This window comes from Oryctolagus cuniculus, chromosome 9 (genome assembly GCF_051225735.1).
Source record: "Oryctolagus cuniculus isolate XC-2025 breed Fujian yellow rabbit chromosome 9, ASM5122573v1, whole genome shotgun sequence".
Lineage (NCBI taxonomy): Eukaryota > Metazoa > Chordata > Mammalia > Lagomorpha > Leporidae > Oryctolagus > Oryctolagus cuniculus.
In genome coordinates this window covers 95,472,171-95,488,639 of record NC_142875.1, presented here as the reverse complement: position 1 = coordinate 95,488,639, position 16,469 = coordinate 95,472,171, and positions in this window count along the sequence as shown.

Here is a 16,469-nt window from a genome sequence, read left to right as displayed (position 1 = left end):
AATCCTTTAGAGATGAAGTCCCCAGGGTAAACACTTTGTTGTGAATTGAACTTACGAAGTCAAATACACTCAGTCGCTATTTGCCGAGTGAAGGAAGGAACGAATAAGTATGTACAGAGAAGTTGTAAAAGATTGTAAAACACAACAGTGCTACTAAATAAGAATCATTCTAGTAATTAGACAAAAACGGGAAAATTGAAGAGACAAATACTATAAGAAATTCATTTAAAAATTGTGAGAAAGGTTTATTTTCACCAAATTCCTCATTGGAATATTGTATATCAGCCTCATTTTTTAAACATATGGGTGAAATCTGTTTTTAAAATTTTTTATTAAAATAGAGCAGATTTCATGTATTTCATCGACACAGTTCTAAGAAGACAGTCATACTTCTTTCCCTTCCTAGAGGTGAAATCTTACATAACATTACTATTTAAATTTAACGCTATGTTTAAAGACTAACTGATTGGGCCGGCACTGTGCTGCAGTTGGTTAAGTCACTGCCTACAATGTGGGCATCCTGTATGAGCAGGGGTTCAAGTCCTGGCTGCTCCACTTGGGATCCAGCTCCCTGCTAATGCACCTGGGAAAGCAGCAGAAGATGGCCCAAGAGCTTGGGCCCCTGGTACCCACATGAGTGATCCCAATGGAGTTCTAGTCTCCTGGCTTTGGCTGCTGTGGCCATTTGGGGAGTGAACCAGCAGATGAAAGATCTCTCTCTCTCTGTCTCTCTTTTTCTCTCTGTCTCCCCCTTCTCTCTGTAACTCTGCCTTTCAACTAAATAAATAAATAAATAATTTTGTAACCGTCTTTCAAATAAATAATTTTTAAAAAGACTAATTGGCTAAGATCATGTAAGATTTATTACAGGAACACAAAAATAACTATATTAAATGCATTAATAGATAAAATCAATAACTCAAAAAGGAAAGAAATATTCTTTCATTAGATCCTGAAGAGACTGATGGAATCTGGGGCTTTTACCCTATGAGGATCAGAAAAATACTTACAACACTGCAAATACGAAGGTGCATGTTTGGGATGGAATCATAACTCTCCTGAATAAAGCCGGCATCAGTGTGAAATCCTGGAAGTGCTGGGAGGAAGACCCATGGATTGCTCACCATTTCCAGGACTCTCTGGGCAATGCAGTTAGATACCAAATAGAAGTAACAGAGGTAAACGTTTAAAAGAAGAACCAGATTTGCAGCCAATGTTGCTGTCTTCCTAAATAAACACAAGATAATCAGTTGAGAAAGTAGTTCATTTGATAAAGATTCAGTAAAGTGGCTGAATGTGGGGAGCAATCCGGACTAGACTAAGTTACTCGAATTAGGACTTATTCTATGCATCTGCTCTCCCACAATATGGCGCTGGGAGAGAAGTAAACAGCTTCCGCACAGCTGCCTCCAGTTCAACCAATTAACTGTAGGACTTGCTCCTGATTGGAGAGCAGCGTATTCGGCGTGTGGGCAGCCGAGTTGGGATTGGCAGAGAAGGTCTATAAAGGAGGAGAGAAACGGCATGCACCAGGAACATCTATGGGGAACATCTAAGGGAACCCGTGCAGCCCCCGAAGAAAGCCGGCCGGCGGTGTGCCGCTCCCCTGCGGAAGTGGGGAATGCGGCCAGGGGGAACTGCCCTTCCACGGAGGTGGAAGGGATAGTAGCCAACCCGGGAAGAACCAGCAGCAAACCCGGGGAGGGCCGAGCAGACGAAAGAACAGCGCAGGGTCCTGTGTTGCTCCTCCACGAAGAGGGGGAGCGACATAATGGTGCCGTGACTCGGATATGAAGCCTAGGCAGGGTTTAGTGTCGTTCCTCCACGAAGAGGGGGAGCGACAAAATGGTGCCGTGACTCGGATAGGAAACCTAACTCGGATAGGAAACCTAGGACGGATAGGAAACCTAGGTCGGATAGGAAACTTAGGAGGGAAGAAACGGGAAGAAGCAGGAAAATACCGGAGAGAGAGACTAGCGAAGAGCCTAGGGGAAAGCCGGACGAGAAAGGTGCCGGAAGAAGCTATTGAAAGCCTAGGCATAGACTTGGATATGGACTGTGGGAAAGAAGTTAGGATTGAAAGCGAAAGTGAAAGCTTTCATAGACTCGGATGCGGACTATGGCGGGGAAGCTAGGAGATTGAAAGCGAAAGTGAAACCTGGAGGAGGCTTGGACTCGGATACGGACTGTGGGAAAGAAGTTAGGATTTAAAGTGAAAGCAAGAAGAAACTTAGACTCAGATACGGACTGCAGGTTGAAAGTGAAAGTGAAACCTATAAGAAACTTAGACTTGGATACGGACTGTGGGGAGAGGCCAGGAGAAATGAGGGAGGAATATTGTTGGAAGAAAACTTAGGGAAACACACCGGGTAGAGAAAAATGTTAGGGAGGATGAAGCCGCGAGTGCAGGCCAAGCCATCTTGGAATTCTTCAAGTCACCCTGGGGAGCAAGAGGCGAAGATCTGGAACCAGAGGCAGAGACGTGGGCCGCCAGGATTCGCCAGGTTAGTCCGGGGAACTTGGACTGAATGCCGGTGGTGGCGGAAACATTCGCGAAAGCCGCCGCGTGCAGAGAGAGCACGGGGCGTTGGCGCGAGGCCGTGGTGCGGGCGTGAAGTGCGTGGAGACCGCGGAGCGTGCGCGCAGAGCCGGGAACCCGCCGGCGGGGCGAGGCGCCGGGAAGCCGCGCAGAGCCGTGAAGCTGCCGCGGGGCGAGGTGCCGAGAAGCAGCCTCGGGCGGGCGCCGGGAAGCTGCGGGGATAAGAGAAACAGAAGTTTGGGAGTGGAGTGAGAGAAATGGGAATGTTGGCAGACAGAAGTAAAATGGGAGAAATAGGAATGCCCGGAGATAGAGAAATAGAGAAATAGAAAGGCCTCCCTACAACACTGCAATGTGAAAGCTTGGATTCGGTCTGCCTAATTAAGGCGATAAGCGCCAGCAAGCAGCTCGACCAGAGTATGAGCTGCAGGTCACCGAAGATAGGCACAAACCAACACTAATAAGTCTCCCCCACAATATGGCAATGAGAAGGCTTGGATTTGGTTTGCCTGATAGGGCTTGTAAGCCCCTGCAGGCAGAGCAGAGCATGCGCTGCAGGGCACCGAACACAGGCACGCATCAGCGCCTAAAAACCTCCTCACAACATGGCGAAGAGAGGACCCGGATTCGGTTTGCCTGATTGATAGGACTTGTAAGAGCCTGTGGCAACTCTAGCAAGTAGAGCAGAGTGTATGCCGTGGGACACCGAAGACAGGCGCGTATCAACGCCAAAAAATAAAAAGAAAGGGGGATCTGTGGGGAGCAATCCGGACTAGACTAAGTTACTCGAATTAGGACTTATTCTATGCATCTGCTCTCCCACAATATGGCGCTGGGAGAGAAGTAAACAGCTTCCGCACAGCTGCCTCCAGTTCAACCAATTAACTGTAGGACTTGCTCCTGATTGGAGAGCAGCGTATTCGGCGTGTGGGCAGCCGAGTTGGGATTGGCAGAGAAGGACTATAAAGGAGGAGAGAAACGGCATGCACCAGGAACATCTATGGGGAACATCTAAGGGAACCCGTGCAGCCCCCGAAGAAAGCCGGCCGGCGGTGTGCCGCTCCCCTGCGGAAGTGGGGAATGCGGCCAGGGGGAACTGCCCTTCCACGGAGGTGGAAGGGATAGTAGCCAACCCGGGAAGAACCAGCAGCAAACCCGGGGAGGGCCGAGCAGACGAAAGAACAGCGCAGGGTCCTGTGTTGCTCCTCCACGAAGAGGGGGAGCGACATAATGGTGCCGTGACTCGGATATGAAGCCTAGGCAGGGTTTAGTGTCGTTCCTCCACGAAGAGGGGGAGCGACAGCTGAAGGCAAGATAAAACCTAAACGCGCTAGCCTGCTTTCGCCCCCGCATCGCCGCGTTCTCCACTTGGCCTGAAATGCACAATTTGCTGCAAGTCGGAGGTGGACCAGGGCCTCCTTCACTAAGGGCTGCTAGCGCCCATCGATTGTGGTTTCGTCTTCCTTGCTCTGGAGAGTCTATCACACTGCGCCAAGCCATGGAGTCTGGAGGAAGCTCGACTTCAAACGCATCTTAGTACAGAGTCATGCAGATGACGCAGGGGTGTGTGTGTGTGTGTGTGTGTGTGTGCTGTTTAAAAGATGGCTTGAGGAAAGTATCTAAGGAGTCAGTATCGACTAGTGTGAAGTGAATAATTTAAAACTTTTAAGTGTTCCTTTCTGGAAAAAGAAATCGAGAGGTAATTGATCACAGGAAGGAAATGCATCAGCAGCGGCAGTGGACTTGACCGGCAGAATCAGGGCAGGGGAGGTGGCACCTTCTTTCTGGACAAAGGCTCCAGGACATTAGGCGTTTAATGGTCCTCATCTCTCTTTTTTTTAAAGATGTATTTATTTATTTTAAAGGCAGAGTTACAGAGAGGCTGAGAGAGAGAGAGAGAGAGAGAGAGAGAGAGAGGTCTTCCATCCGCTGGTTCACCCCCCCAAATGGCCACAACGGCCAGAGCTGTGCTGATCCGAAGCCAGGAGCCAGGAGCCTCCTCTGGGTCTCCCATGTGGGTGCAGGGGCCCAAGGACTTGGTCCTTGTCTCTTACAGGAGTAGACAATGCCCACCCAGAGGTTTCTGCTCTCCAGGGAAGAGCAGCCCACCCAGGATGCAAATTTCCACCACTTCCACATCTCACTTTCCAGCTCTCCCAGTTAAAGAGACGGTGGCTGCTGGTATGGTCATTTTCTGGCCTGATGACTTGAGATCAAAGTTGGCCTGTGGGCTGCAGCTGGCTTCAGGCACAGTACAGTTCTGCCAGGCTTTGGCAAACTGAAGAAGCAAGGACAGTGCCGTGAGCACTGATGGGCAAGGCTGGTTGCTGTCTTCTCTTGCGATGGGTGACCCTTGCTTCCCAGAGCGCAATGCTACACTTTTGCCGTAATAATAGCCTTTGTTTTTGTTTGTTGACCAATGAATGAACTTGCTTTGAGGAATGAAATGTGACCGTTCTGTTATCTCCCTAACTCTATTTCCCCTTTTGTGCTGGCCAGTGCATCGTCTTTCATTTTTATTTTATTTTATTTTTTTGTTTAAGCATATTCACTCCTTCTCTTCAACATATGTTAACCATTTGCAATGGAAGTTAATAGAGCTTATCTGAAAACCATAAAGCCAACTTTGCACCCACTGAAACAGCGATGAAGTCTGGGCTTCATCAGCTGCTTAAACCTTAATGTTGGTAAGTTTTAATTTTTTAACTTTAGTGGCAGAAAGGGAGAAAGAGAAAAACCAGGGAGAGAGAACCTGAGAGAGTGAGAACGAGCGTGAGCGCCATCTTCCACCTGCTGGTTCACTCCCCAAATGCCCACAACAGCCAGGACTGGGCCAGGCTGAAATCAGGAGCCAGGAACTCAGTCCAGGTCTTCCAGAGGGGTAGCAGGGACCCAGTCACTTGACTCAATTACCTGCTATCTCTCAGAGTCCACATTTGCAGGAAGTCAGGAGTCAGAACTAGGACTGAGACCCAGCTGCTCCAATGTGGGATAGCACTTTAAAAAAAAAAAAGATTTATTTATTTATTTATTTGATAAGCAGAGTTATAGAGAGGCAGAGGCAGAGAGAGAGAGGTCTTCCATCCTCTGATTCATTCCCCAGATATGTGCAACATCTGGAGTTGTGCCGATCCAAAGCCAGGAGTTTCTTCCAGGTCTCCCACATAGGTGCAGGGGCCCTAGCACTTAGGCCATCTTCTACTGCTTTCCCAGGCCACAGCAGAGAGCTGCATCCGATGTGGTGCAGCCGGGTCTCTAACCGGTGCCCATATGGGATGCCAGCACTGCAGGCAGTGGCTTTACCCACTACACCACAGCGCTGGCCCCCAGATATCGTTATCTTAACCACTATGCGGAATGCCTGCCTGAGTGCTGGTAAGTTTTATTTTTTTTTTCAGGACTTATTTATTTATTTGAAAGGCAGAGTTAGAGAGAAAGGGAAAGAGAGACAGAGACACACACACACACACACACACACACACACAGACCTTCCATCTGCTGGTTCACTCCTGAAATGGCCACAATGACGGGAGCTAGGCCAGACTGATGCCAGGGGCCAAGAGCTTCTTCGAGGTCTACCAAATGGGTGCAGAGACCCAAGCACTTGAGCCATCTTCGGCTGCTTTCCCAGGCCCATTAGCAGGGAGATGGATCAGAAGTGGGGAAGCTGGTAACTGAACATATGACCGCCAGTCATATGGGATGCTGGCTGGCACTGCAGATGGGGGCTTAACCTTCTACACCACAGAGCCGGCCCCTGTTGTTTCCCCTTGAATGGATTGAGTGGGAAGAATGAGTGATTTTAGAATTCCAAAAAGATTGGAAAGGATATAGAAAACAGAAGGCCACCAAATTCAACTTTGTCAAGGTCTGATCTTTTTTTTTATTTTTATTTTTTTAAGATCTACTTATTTGAAAGTCAGAGTTACAAAGGAAGAATGACAGAGGTAGAGAGAAAGAGAGACCTTCCATCTGCTGGTTCACTCCCCAAATGACCAAAATGGTCAAGGCTGGGGCAGGCTGAAGCCAGGAGCTTCATCCGGGTCTTCCACGTGCGTGCAGGTCTGTAAGCATTTGGGTCATCTTCTGTAGCTTTTCCAAGCACATTAACAGGGAGCTGGATTGGAAGTGGAGCAGCTAGGACTTGAGCCGTCACCCGTATGGGATGCCGGCACTGCAGGAAGCGGCTTACCCCATGACCACCCAGCGCCGGGCCCAGAGTCCCAACTTTTCAAGCATTTGAACAGATGGCTCCTGACCCTGGTACGTTTATCTGTGCTAACACAAAAGCTGCTCTTAAATCATGCGCATTCACAGATGACTGGAGGCTCTCCATACTGTAGAAAATTTGGGTGAGTTTATAAAGCTTACAAAAGCCTGTGTAATTGGAGCTGCTTTTCCTGGCCAGTGCCCGCCGCCTGCCTCTCCCGCACTGGGCTGCAGATGTCTTCAGGGCGGGGGCCGACTCCAGGTGCCGGATTCCTGGTGCCCGGCACTGCGCCTGTGCACCACCAGTGCCAAGTAAGTGTCCACTAATGGACCGGCTGGAAACTGGCAGCCGGAGGGCCCAGAATTCAAAGCTCCCCTTTCCAAGTCAACGTTCGGTTCCATCGTATGGAGGGATCCCACGAACACAGGATGGTAAGGAAACGCTTTCAGGAGACCAAGACCGGAAACTGTTTCGTTTGAACCCAGTTTTCTCCCTTTTTTATAAAAAGACATTTCTTTATTTATTCAAATGGCAGAGAGAGAGAGAGAGAGAGAGAGAGAGAGAGAATCTTCCATCTGCTGGTTCGCTCTTCAAATGCTTGCAACAGCCAGGACTGGACCAGGCTCCATCCTGGTCTCCCACATGGGTAGCAGGGACCTAAGGCCTTGGACCATCATTTGCTGCCTCCCAGAGGCATCAGCTGGATCAGAGTGGGGTAGCTGGGACTCGAACGGGTATCACAAGAGGCAGCTTAACCAGATGTGCCACCACGTCAGCCCCTCAATTTTCTATCGTGTTATTTAACACTACAAGGGTGATGACAGAGCTGTTAGACTTGCCCCAGTGCCCGGCAGGTGACCTGCATTCGCCAGCACACACTGTCCATGAGTGGCCGCACCTTTCGGTGACTTCCCAGAGCTCCTGGATTAAGCCGTCACCCGCCCCTCGAAACCCCCGCCCCTGGCAAGCGTCCGTGACCTTTTCCCTACTGGGCCATGCTAGAAGACCCTGGAAGAAACCTTTGTCCTTCTCATGAATCCTTTCTTAGGAAGACAAAATCAAATACACCATCAAAGCCATGCTATCACCACGTTGTGTGTATCAATGCGCGCTTATTGAAAAGACCATGAAGGGAAACCAAACAGTGGGGTGCAGGAAGTGAGGGCTGTTCCACAGCGCCCTTGGCCTGAGAAAAGAGCTGTGTTTATTGCTGAGTTGGCCTTCCAGAGCAGGCCCTTCGTTTTGCTCATACAGGTTTCCCGCTGAGCTGCCACTCAAATGACAGTCCCGTTGCCATGGCCAAGTGAGCATCCAAGGGCCATTGAAACAGCAGTGGGAAAATGCAGCCGGGTCAGCAGTATCACAAGCCACATCTTTACCAGCATTTGGGGAGTTAAAGCTTCCCGGAGGCCCATCACCTGGGTCTGGTTCCTGCTGGCGGTGGTGGGTTAAGTTTCACTGGGGGACTGCTTAGTGATCCAGCTTCTCTTCGGGTCCACAGTGCTGATATGGGAGGGGGACACTGGGATTCAAATTCCTTTGCTGTCCTTGCAAATGCAAATGACAGTTCAGAGATGTGTTCAGCTGGGATCACTCAGAAGAAAAGGGAGCCAAATTTGAAACTCCAAATTTAAATTAAGTCACAGTCTGGTTAATCTTTGATAATTCGCTGCTCGGCACATAGTCACTGATCATTTCCAATTCCTAAATCCCAGCTCTGAGAATATCACAATTTGCTAAAATCATTAAGCACTCTTGATTCCATTTGTGTCGTCTCAGCTGCTCTTTCAAGTTACCAAGGTCTCAGTGTTAGGCATTGACTGTTTTTCTCAGTTTTCTGTTCTTTAGTCTTAGTTCTGTTTGAGTTTAGATTCATCCATCTGGTTTAGTTAAATTTTTAGTTTTAATTTATTTAAAAGTTTTTATTTATTTGTTTTCATTCATTTATTTATTTTCATTTTATTTGAAAGGCAGAAAGACACAGAAAGACAGAAGCAGCTTCCATGGGCTGGGTCATTCCCTACATGCCTGCAAAAGCCAGTGCTGGGTCAATCTGAAGCTAGGACCCAGGAATTTGCTCTGGGTCTCCCATGTGGTTGGTAGGGACCCAAGCACTTGGGCCATCTTCCATTGCTGTCAGACCATTAGCAGGGAGCTGGACCAGAAGCGGTGCAGCCAAGACTCGAACCCGCACCCATATGGAATACCGGCACCACAGGCAGGGACTTAGCCTACTGCGCCACAGCGCTGGCCGCTGGTGCAGTGCTCTTACCTAAGCTGTATTCGTCATTTGAATGGCGTCAGTGCTTCCCTATTGTTCTTCTCCTTCAGGCTCCCACCCCTCCTCCTCTGGGCTTTGATATTTCTCAGTCTTTCTTTGAGGTTCATGACCTTGATGGCTTAGAGGAGCATTGGTCAGGTGTTTTGCAGACTGTCCCTCTGTGGAGCTATGTCTCAAGATGACACTGGGGGTGTGTGAAGGAGGTGCTGTGGCATAGTGGGTTAAGCCGCCGCCTGCAGAACCAACATCCCATGTGGGTGCCGGTTCGAGTCTCAGTTGTTCCACCATAAGATGGCCCCAGTCCTTGAGACCTGGAAGAAACTCCTGGCTCCTGGCTTCGGATCAGCACTGCTCTGGCCATGGCGACCATCTAGGGAGTAAACTAGTGGATGGAAAACCTCTCTCTCTCTGCCTCTGCCTCTGTATAACTCTGCCTCTTTCAAATAAATAAATAAAATCTTTTTTTTTTTTTTTTTTTAAAGATGACACTGGGACTATGAGTTCTTGGGAAGGAGAGAAATGCCCTTTTCATCCATTGTGTTGGGGGCCCGTGTTATCAACATGGCTCACCACTCGTGCTCTGCACCTTGGTTACACGTTGAGGTCCTGTTAGCCAGGTTTCTTCACCATCAAGTTCCTTCCCCCTCATATATATATGTGTGTGTGTGTGTGTGTGTGTGTGTGTGTGTGTGATATTTATTTATTTATTTGAAAGGCAGAGTGACAGAGAGAGAGAGGGAGAAACAGAGAGAGAGAGATCTTCCAAACTCTGATTCATTTCACAAGTGGCTACAACAACCAGTGTCGGGCCAGGTTGAAGCCAGTAGCCAGGAGCTTCATGCGGGTCTCCTATGTGGGTGCAGAGGCCCAAGTACTTAAGCCATCTTTTGCTGTTTCCTCAGGTGCATTTAACAGGGAGCTGGATCAGAAGCAGAGGATCCATGACTCAACACTGTGCTCCAACATAGAATGTGGGTGTTGCAAGTAGCAGCTTAACCCACCGCTGCACAACGCCCACCCCTCCTTTTCAAATTTTACTCTTTGGAACAACTCATACGCAGTGAATGGGGAGTCAAACCCCACTTCCTTGAGGGATGGGATCTACATAATTGGAATTCTTCTGTCGGAGCTATTTGTCTTCTCTCCCCTTATTTATTCATTCATTTATTTATATCAGTAAAGAATCACACTTAGCTAATTAGCTCACTTGACTAATCCTCCGCCTGTGGTGCCGGCACCCCGGGTTCTAGTCCCAGTTGGGGTGCCGGATTCTGTCCCGGCTGCTCCTCTTCCAGTCCAGCTCTCTGCTGTGGCCAGGAAAGGCAGTGGAGGATGGCCCAAGTGCTTGGGCCCTGCACCCCATGGGAGACCAGGAGGAAGTACCTGGCTCCTGGCTTTGGATCAGCGCAGCGCTTTGGCCATAGCGGCCATTTCAGGGGGTGAACCAATGGAAGGAAGACCTTTCTCTCTCTCTCTCTCTCTGTCACTGTCTAACTCTGCCTGTAAAAAAAAAAATCATAGTTATTTATTGAGATTCTGAGCCAAAATGAAAACTGTATTATTTGATTTGTTACTCAGATGGTTTGAGCTATGGCCCTTGCAGTTATTTCGGTTTGGAAATCACTCTGGTTTGAATATGTCTCCCAAATTTCCCGTGTAGGAAATCAAATCCTCAAATTCTTCTGTTGATGGTGTTTGGAGGTGGGGCTGGGGAGGTCATTAGGGTTAGGTCAGGTTGCCAGGGTACAGCCGCTACGACGGGAGTGGTAGCTGTAAGAGGAGAGAGAGCTGGCACAGCCTTGCTGTCTCTCACCACCGATGCCAACTGCGTGGGATGACGCAGTGTGAGGCCCTCCCCAGATGCAGCGCCACCAACCAAGCAAACGTCTGTTCTTTAAAAATCACCCAGTCTCAAACATTTGGCTATAGCTACATAAAGTAGACAAAGGCAAAAACTCATCTACTGTGAGGTAAAACATAAAATGATTGTGAGATTTAAAATGTAAATCAGAGAGAAGCCAGCGGTCCGGGGATTAGTTCCTAAGTCAACAAGGCTCTAAGCAACTGGCAGGAGGAGAAGGGGCTTTGCTTCAAAACACAATTCCTTCCCTCCCCGGTCACACAAGGAGGGAGCTGGACCCGCCCTTGAGTCTGCACTGGCCGTAGTGTCCGGCTTCACCAATAGCATGAGGCAGAAGTGACAGGTAGGACTTCTACATCAAGGTCATTGAAGCATTGCGCTTCTCCTGGCCCTCCTGGGAGGCTCATTCAGGAATGGCAGCGGCCACGTAAGAAGTCTTAGAGATACCTGAGCCCACCGTGCTGGGGGAGCCAAAACATGGGAAGAGGCCTTGGACGGTGAGCTGCCAGGGAGGGCAAGTGATGCTGGGAAGCCCAGAAGGGACCAGCTGCGGGAGGGAAGGAGCTCCTGCAGCCCTAGCTCCCAGCTGATGCCGTGGGTCGGAGACAGACTGCCCACCATGCCCTCCTCACGCTGAGTACAACCAAACAGTGGTGTTCAGGGACTGAGTCTCGGGGTGGTCTTGAACCTGTTAAGCAGACATGATCCTGGGGCTGGCGCTGTGTAAGCCGCATCCCATATGGGCACCAGTTCGAGTCTCGGTCGCTCCACTTCTGATCCAGCTCCCTGCTAATGCACCTGGGAAAGCAGTAGAAGATAGCCCAAGTGCTTGGGCCCCTGCTACCCATGTGGGAGACCCAGATGGAGTTCCTGGCTCCTGGCTTCTAGCTGGCTGGCTCCTGGTGCATGTGGACCCTGAGCGCTGGTGTCAGGAGGGGGAGCCCAGGCCCATGGGCACAGAGGAAGGGGGAGGGGGCTTCTCACTGTCTGCCCACAGGGTTGAGGATGGCTTCCCAGGAGAGCTGCTATCTGGAATCTTTCACCTTCTGTGTTCTTTTAACAGTAAATCAATGGCTTCCCTCTCTGTGCGAGTGAAAGGGCCACACCCGGACCTGGAGCAGGGGTCTCCCCCCGCCCCCGCTTGTGCCTATTTGCAGCAGTGTTATTGATAAACCATCTGCTGCAGGAGGCATTGCCTGGTGAACTGGCAGTCTCCCGGGGGTGGTTGCTGAGAGACAGATGCCTCTGCTTTGAAGTTATCTTCGTAATTATCGACAGTCCCAAGGCATTCCCTTATGGGGTGGCCTTGTGGCGACTGCCCGGCTGGCAGCTCTTTTGCGAGTGCTGGCTTCTCCTTTGTGGTGTGCAGAGCTCCTGATGAGCCCTCACAGCCGGGGGAACATGAGGGTAGCAACCAAGACCCCATGCCGCAGAGGGCGTGGGTAGAGCTTCCTCCGAACTCCAGACAGGCTCACTCACTGCCCAGAGCTTCGGGGGTCGTCCCGCTCAGCCCAGCCACTCTACAGTCTCCTCCACGGGTCTGTGGCAGATGTCAGGAGACGAGGCTTCCCAGCACTCCCCTCTGCCCCACACTCACTGTCACCTTGGAGGAGAGCAGGGAGACGGGGCCATGACTGAGAGCCCCAGCATTCTGCCCTACGAGACTGGACTCACTCCTAATGGTGATGCTGAGATGATCCCATCAGGCCGGACTGGCCGAATCCCAGTCCCCACTTCCCTGCAGTGCTGGGGGCTCCAGGGGATAAGCTGAGCCTTGGTCTCCTGCTGACTTGGGGAAAAGGGTATATACGGGACCCTGCTCCAACACGCCGCCGCCTTTCCCAGCGTTCATCCTGTCCACAGCTGCTGGGGCAAATCCTAAACCCACTGCCTATGTTCTCATGTACCAGCACTTCTTTCACGGACTGGCAGCAGAGATGAACTTCCCCACTTCCAAGTTATCAACGCCAGCTTTCAGCCTCGCTCCCACGCCAAGGACTTAGCGTGTAGATCATCCCGGAATCCTGTGATGAATGGAGCCCAGAGCTACAGATCTACTTGCAGCGGCCCGAGGACCAAGGCTTTGCCTAATGAGGGTGATGACATATTCATGACTCTCATGATTCACTTTCAACCCGAAGCCTGGACTATCTCATAAATGTTATTTTATGTCCCAATTTGCAAGATCACTAGTCCAGAAATATTTTGTCAGTCGTAATGTTCTCTCCCTGCAATGGCCCTCATCCAGTCAGAGGTCTGCGTGGGATTGCACGGGGATATCCTGTTGAGAGCCATGGACAGGGCTCTTGAGAGCTGCGAGGGACAGGACGCACAGGCTTCTGCTCTGTTCCACGGGGGTGAGGACTGTCAGGGAAGTCAGGAAGGCGGGAGGACTCAAAGGCGACGGGAGACCTTGGCCTTGGTCTGCTTCTCGCTGTTGCCCTGGGGGCCACAGTGAAGCCACTTTCAGTGCCACCTGAAGGGGGAAGACAGAAAACTCTCCCCTAAGCGGGGAAAAACGACGTCTTAGATTTGGGTAGAGCTTTATGGTTCACGATGGCCCCACAATAGGTGAGCTTACTCCTCGCTGAGAGGCTCTGAGGGTTTGTGTCAAGGTCCTGTGGCCACTGCATGGGAACCAGGGCTGCCGCTGAGGACTTCCATGATCACAGAAAGGTCCCTGGGCAAAGAAAAACTCCCAAAGACTTCATGTGTGCAATCCTTCAACATTTATAAGCAATCATACCATTTGGGGCCAGCGCTGTGGTACAGTGGGTTAAAGCCCTGGCCTGAAGGTCTGGAATCCCATATGGGCATTCTAGTCCTGGCTGCTCCTCTTCTGATCCAGCTCTCTGCTATGGCCTGGGAAAGCAGCAGAAGATGGCTCAAGACCTTGGGCCCCTGCACCCACATGAGAGACCCGGAGGAAGCTCCTGGTTCCTGGCTTCGGATTGGCGCAGCTCCAGCAGCTGCGCCCATCTGGGGAGTGAACCAGTGGATGGAAGACATCTCTCTCTGTCTCCAACTCTCTCTGTAACTCTGTCTTTAAAAAAAAATAAATCATAGCATTTACTGTCTCATTCAATCTTCACCACAATTGTCTAGACCATATAGAGCAGGAAATATTATGTTGTCCCTCTTTATCTGAAGTTTTTGTTTCCCATGAACTACTGTGGTCATTGCAGCTTGAAAAGATTAAATGGAAGATTCTAGAAATAAATAGTTCATGAGTTCCAAACAATATAACATAGAGTATTGCTATTTCATTCTATTTTATTATTAGTAGTAGTGGTTGTTAACCTCTTAGTCTGCCTAATTCATACATTAAGCTTGTTGGTAAGTACGTTATGAAGAGGAAGTAGCAGGGTTCAAGGCTATCTGTGGTTGAGGCATCCACTGGGGTCTTGGAACAGATCCCCCAGGGATAAAGGGGGGGGGGATGGCTGTTTTTTTTTTTTTTTTTTAAAGATTTTCGTTATTTTACTTGGAAGGCAGAGTTATAGAGAGGCAGAGACAGAGAGAGAGAGAGAGAGGTCTTCTATCTGCTGGTTCACTCCCCAGATGGCCACAATGGCAGGAGCTGCGCTAATCCAAAGAAGCCAGGAGCTTCTTCCAGGTCTCCTATGTGGGTGCAGAGGCCTAAGGACTTGGGCCATCTTCTACTGCTTTCCCAGGCCATAGCAGAGAGCTGGATCGGAAGTGGAACAACCGGGACTAGAACCAGCGCCCATATGGGATGCCGGCACTGCAGCCAGCAGTTTTACCTGCTACGCCACAGCGCTGGCCACATGACTATGTTATCACTTAACCATTAAGGCATCTGAAGCTCAGAGAGATGAGATGATGTTCTTGAAGGCTCAAAGTCCCGGAGCTGGTGCTGAAATCCTGGCTGCCCGCATGGTGCTCATTTTGGGACTGAGCGGAGTAACCCCTGGTCGTGGGAGAGGTTGGCTGAGACTCTGCTGCGGCATCTCATACCTGGGTCCCTGTGTGGGCCGAGGCCAGCTTGCGGCAGCTCTGTAGACTGCGGCTGTTTCTCCTTCCAGATTGTGGTGGGAGGGACAGCGTGGGCTTGAAGGACAAAGCAACCTGCGGGAGAAAGCTGACATTAGCGGGGTGACTTCTCGGAGTTGCCTTTCAGCATTTCCCCACTCCCGACTGCAGGCTCCTCCTCTGTGCCGTGAGACTAATAAGTAAGCAAGACACACACACACGAGGCCGCTTGCACATGTCTGCTGCCAGCCTACCAGGAAAGGCTTTTCCACAGCCAAGGGCTTGCCAGGCCCGCAGTCCCCGGACCCTTAACCCTCTGGGATCAGTACCAGCAGAGTCTCCCACTATGAAGGCAGCAGCTGGCATTCAGGGAGGGGAAGTCCATGCTGAGGTCTCCTGTGGTCAGCAGAGCCACGGATGCTGTCACCCTGTCGCGTCCTGCTTCTGCCGGTGCCAGCAGTTACTGCTGTCTTTGTAGCTCTCTCTTTCTACACAGACCAGGAAGATTGGAACAGGCCCTGGCCAGCACACCTGAGAAGTGGTCTCTCAACAAACTATCAAAAAACTGGTTCCAACAGGCCCGGCTCTCGCCTCTGCTGGAGTCTCCGTCGCTGCGCTCAGGGTGTGGGCTGGCTGAGGGTATAGGAGCCACTCAATGCTCAGAACAACGGTATCCACACCGGGGCACCGCCAGGTGGCGATGGAGGGGTGGGGGATCTTTAGTGAAGCAGACTGGTATCAAATGTGGTTAAGACAAGTCGTCGTGCGAGAAAAATCCCTGAAATGATGATTTCTTTGTCAGGCGTGGGCTGTAAAGAAGTGAGACGTCTGTGGGAGGCTGTTCCTTGTGGAAGCTTCCATGTGACACCTGCAGTCAGTGACAAGAAGCAGGGGCCACCTGGGTGTAAGGGGTTTGTCCCCTTCTGGTCACCGACCCTCCCAGCCTCCCTCCCCTCCAGCCTCCTCCTTTCTGGATTGACTGGGGTGACAGCGAACAAGGCGGACGAGCCTGGCCTCAGGAGCCCACAGTCTCAAGGCAGAGACTACACCAAAGAGCATTCGTTTCTAACTGAGAGAAGGTACCTGCGGGCCTTGGCAGGGACCTCTTAGAGGGACTTCCTGACCCAGCTGGAGCAGGAGGTAAGATGGGGCAGAGGCTAAGGCAGGAAACAGGGGCCAGGGGACCAGAGCCCAGTGGGTGAAGCAGACAGTGGCTGGCGCTGGGTTAGGACCCTGATCCTAGAGCCAGGCCATCAGGAGTATGTAGACAGGTTTCAGATGTGATTGGTCTAAGAAAAAGGGAAAATTGCTGGAAGGTTTGAATCAGGAGAGGGACTTCCTTTTCCAAATCCCAACATTTCCAAGAGGAGATAGAGGAGGAGATGCTAGGGTGGCTGTGTGGAGCTCCTGTGACCCATGCCAGCTCACTCCTCTCCAAGGGCCTCCACACCCCAGCCTGCCCTCGGTACAGGCAGTCTCGCTTGAAGGAGCCAGTGCAGGTGCAGCGGGACAAGGCAGCACCCGTGGGAGAGCAGTGCTGTACACAGTGAGCTGCTCACTGGACACATGCATTCCTGCCAAGTTC